Here is a 3,825-nt window from a genome sequence, read left to right as displayed (position 1 = left end):
AGCTGTAATGGGGCATTATCCTACTCCAACAGCCCATCTTCTTTTGATTTTACTAGGGCTCAAACCTTTGTCCACTTTGAAGCCATCTCCTGAAAATGCTGATTGACATTTGATTAATTCTTGGGACCTCTTCAATGATAGGGGTCTAGCTTCCTTGTAGCTGAGGTTCTCCACTTGATCTCAGCCTTAGTGGTGGGCTATTGAGGTGGAAGCTCATTTGTTTCCTGCAAATGCCCTTGCCATCATTGATAGTGGAATTGGTGCAGGTGGTGAGGCCTTCTTAGCCAGCTGATTTTGGCACATCATCACAGTGCTGTTAGCGGTTGGAGTTGCTACAGTAGGTAGTGGTGCTGGTTGAGCATTGTCCATAATTATTTTCTCCTTCCATTACTCAACCACCCCTTGTGGTAACTTTAACATTGGGTAGATCTTCCTCAGCTGTAGGACGAAGTGATACTGATGAACGTGGGTGTACGTTCGGTGTCTTTGCCTCACCATCATTAGACACCTTCTGAAGGGATACTAAGGAGGGGTTCCCGATACCGATACAGGTACCATTTCTCCTTTTAATTGCTGATGTTGCGCAGTTTACAGTAGTGGTTGAGTTGCTGGTAAATTTAGATTGACTAGTATAGCAGAGTTGATTTGTGAATCATCAGGTGACAGCTTGGGTCCTGTTGGAGGGTCCACTACTGACTAGGGCTGCCCAGCCTTGGGATACCACAAAACCAGCTCGACAATTACCTCAGCAAAATTCTGAACATATGATGCATCAGCCAACAATGCATCTTCATTCATTCATGGGTTCTACCCAATTGCTTCTCAAGCTGGTCACTAAAATTTCTGGTTCAATGACAAAGTCTGGTTACTTGCCAAACGGAAAGTTCTGGGTATGATAGTGCCCATCAAAACTTCTTCTTTCCATGACAGTTTAAACAAAGTTCATAGAGTTAAGCACACTAGAATGAGAACAATCCATTGGCCAGTTGAATAATTAGATAAACAGGATGGTAAAAAAAGCTCAATCTTAAATAGTAAAAGTCTGGATTGAAAATGCAAGGTTAGATGAATTCCAAATGGTCTGAAGGTTAGCTAGGTGTGTAGGTTGAACAACAATCATAAATGTTTGGTTATAACCATTAACCCCCGTTAAAACTACCTTTTAGAGTGAGAGTAATCAACGAATTACTTGGTCAAGAAACATTTCTAAATGTTCCACATGTGTTCATGCTCTAAGCCCTTGTAGAACATGTATTCCTAGCATCCATTTGACCAAGATCTTTATATTCATGTTACTCTCTATTAGCAGTCCCATGACAACATCCAATATGTTTACCCTTTGAAACAGATCCATTCCTTCCACTACAGTCTGTTTGTTACATACATAGTGTCTGTTTCCAGTAGGAAAAGAATGGAGTCGAGGCTGCAAAACTGGATTTCACACACATGAGCTGACTTGAGTCAGGTAATGCCAGTCCTTACTTTTGACCATTAGGATACACTAACATTTATGTTATCTTTCTGTAGGAACCTTCTTCCAGTTACATGTTTGGCAGCACCAGTTATGCGTTTACAAAGTTTCACCACATGGATGTTACTTTCTACTTCCACTTATATGCACATTGTACTGAAACAATGTTAAAAAATATTTAGAAAAACTGTGTGCTTTACTATATTTTTTTAAACTGCATGATTGAAAATATTATATCACAATCAGATAAAACTCTAGGTACACCAAGTTAATATTTGTAATGATGTTTAAGCTAAGGGCTGTGAATTTCAGATACTACTCTTAATTTCACCAACTCAAATATTTTGATTCAATCCAATCGAGATTTCATACACTACTCTTACTTAAAAACAAGTAGAGCTGTGTTTCCTTCAGATGCAGTGTAAGTCATTCCATTATCTTTGCCCTTCCATAAAAAATTACTTCCTATTGAATATTTCAAAGTTTTTAATGAAATTAATGTGTAAATTGTCTTTTCAAATAATGCCTTACATGCTAGTAATGACAGTAAACCTAATACCACAAAGAATTAACATTCACATCAAATCCTTTGTTTCCCTTGACATGTTGCTGAATAGTTGTGTTCTTTGTGTAATTGATCGATTCATTTTAAGCAACACTCATGAATGACTTTAAGTAATGTTCCTACACGTGTGAGAGACCACACACATTTATTTATTTATGCATATGTATTGCCATTTAGATATATTTTCATAATATGTTGTCATGTATGCTAGTTTATTTGCTTAAAAAATTGTGCTTTCATGCACACAAATTGAACCATATGTAATACAGACACGTATGCACTAACACTGTATCAATCTCAATATCCCATTTTAACCAGTTCATAATTGCAGTATATATAACATCATTGTTCAGTGACTAGCCTGATAACCATAGTAGCTAACATCAGCATCACTCACACTCTCTGTATGCACTATAATGTGCATAATGCATTCATGTGCCACTTACAGTCACTTTTATTGCACTTTTATTGCACTTTTATTGGCATCTGTGGTAAAGAATTGATTGAAAGCTCAAAATGTACAGAAAACACAAAGAGAGGAATAAGAATGATGAAATTGTACACTGCTTTTCAGACCAATGTCATCGTACATTGTCACACAATTCTTCCAATACGTACATCACTGATCATTTTCTTTAAACATATTCAAAGGAGGTAAACGTGGGCTCATACCTATTTGTACACCTCTTTTAAAAGTATGATCACATTCCAAGAGAGCATTAAATTGGGCGAAGTAAGTATAAGTCCTATGGAACAATATATATATGGTTTGTAACTTTGGTCTAAGCAAGAAGATAAATGCACTAATGAACATTTAAGATATTTGTAAAATCGTTCAGAAGACCCGTAATAATAATTTAGTAAAATTTAACTGAGTAAACAATGATAAGGATATATTCTTACCTAGTTATGAAAAGGTAAAATATGATGATTTATCGAATTATCTCACTGCTTTTTTTTTTTTGCCTCTCTGTGAATTTGTTCTAAAATAATAAAATATTTTGAAGTGATATTTTTAATGCTCTCCTTTTTACAATAACTTCAAGAAGCATTTTATTGACACAAAAGGTTGTGATTATTTGTTTTGAATTTCATGCAAAGCTACTCATGGGCTATCTGCACTAGCCATCCCTAATTTAACAGTAATAGAATAGAGGGAACACAACTAGTCATGACCATCCACCACCAACTCTTGGGCTACTCTTTTACTATTGAATAGTGGGATTGACTGTCACATTATAACATCACACAACTGAAAGGGCAAGTATGTTTGGTGATAGTGATTCGAATCCACGACCGGCCGGTTGCAAGTCGAGCACCCTACCCACCAGACCTTGCCAGGTTCCGTAATTATGTATTTAATCTCAATCTGTAATGCTGGATTTGTTCAAAGAGCATGGGCTTTGTAGTTTCTAGTATTAATGATTACTGAGGTTTGAAGCATGTATGTTGTTTAGTATGAAGTTATAGCTTTTTATATTGAAAACTTCAAGTGAAACATGAAGCAATGCTATGATAGTCAGTTATATTTCTGCATGACTGTTATATTAATGAAAGATTCGACAGTATTGTCTGTATCTTTAATTGCCATTAAATTTGTATTGCTAAACTAGACTTCACCGATCAGAAAATGTATCTTATTCCTTAAAATAAATCAATACCTATTATTTTCATTATTAAAAATAAAAAAAAGTAGAATAGAAAATAGATTTTATAGAACTTATTCTTATAGAGTCTGAGAGGTGCCCGGCATGGCCAGGTGGATAAGGCGCTCGACTCGCAATCTGAG

At 35.9% G+C, this 3,825-nt stretch overlaps 1 protein-coding gene across 1 annotated transcript in view; it reads left to right on the top strand.

Annotated features, from left to right (window-relative positions):
- LOC106467302 (polycystin-2-like) overlaps positions 1–3,825 on the top strand; it is a 44,173-nt gene that overhangs the window by 39,443 nt on the left and 905 nt on the right. The window lies entirely within an intron of this gene.

Source organism: Limulus polyphemus, unplaced genomic scaffold (assembly GCF_000517525.1).
Source record: "Limulus polyphemus unplaced genomic scaffold, Limulus_polyphemus-2.1.2 Scaffold2561, whole genome shotgun sequence".
Taxonomy (NCBI): domain Eukaryota; kingdom Metazoa; phylum Arthropoda; class Merostomata; order Xiphosura; family Limulidae; genus Limulus; species Limulus polyphemus.
Note: the sequence above shows the minus strand (reverse complement) of the source record. Positions and strands in the feature narration are given on the sequence as shown.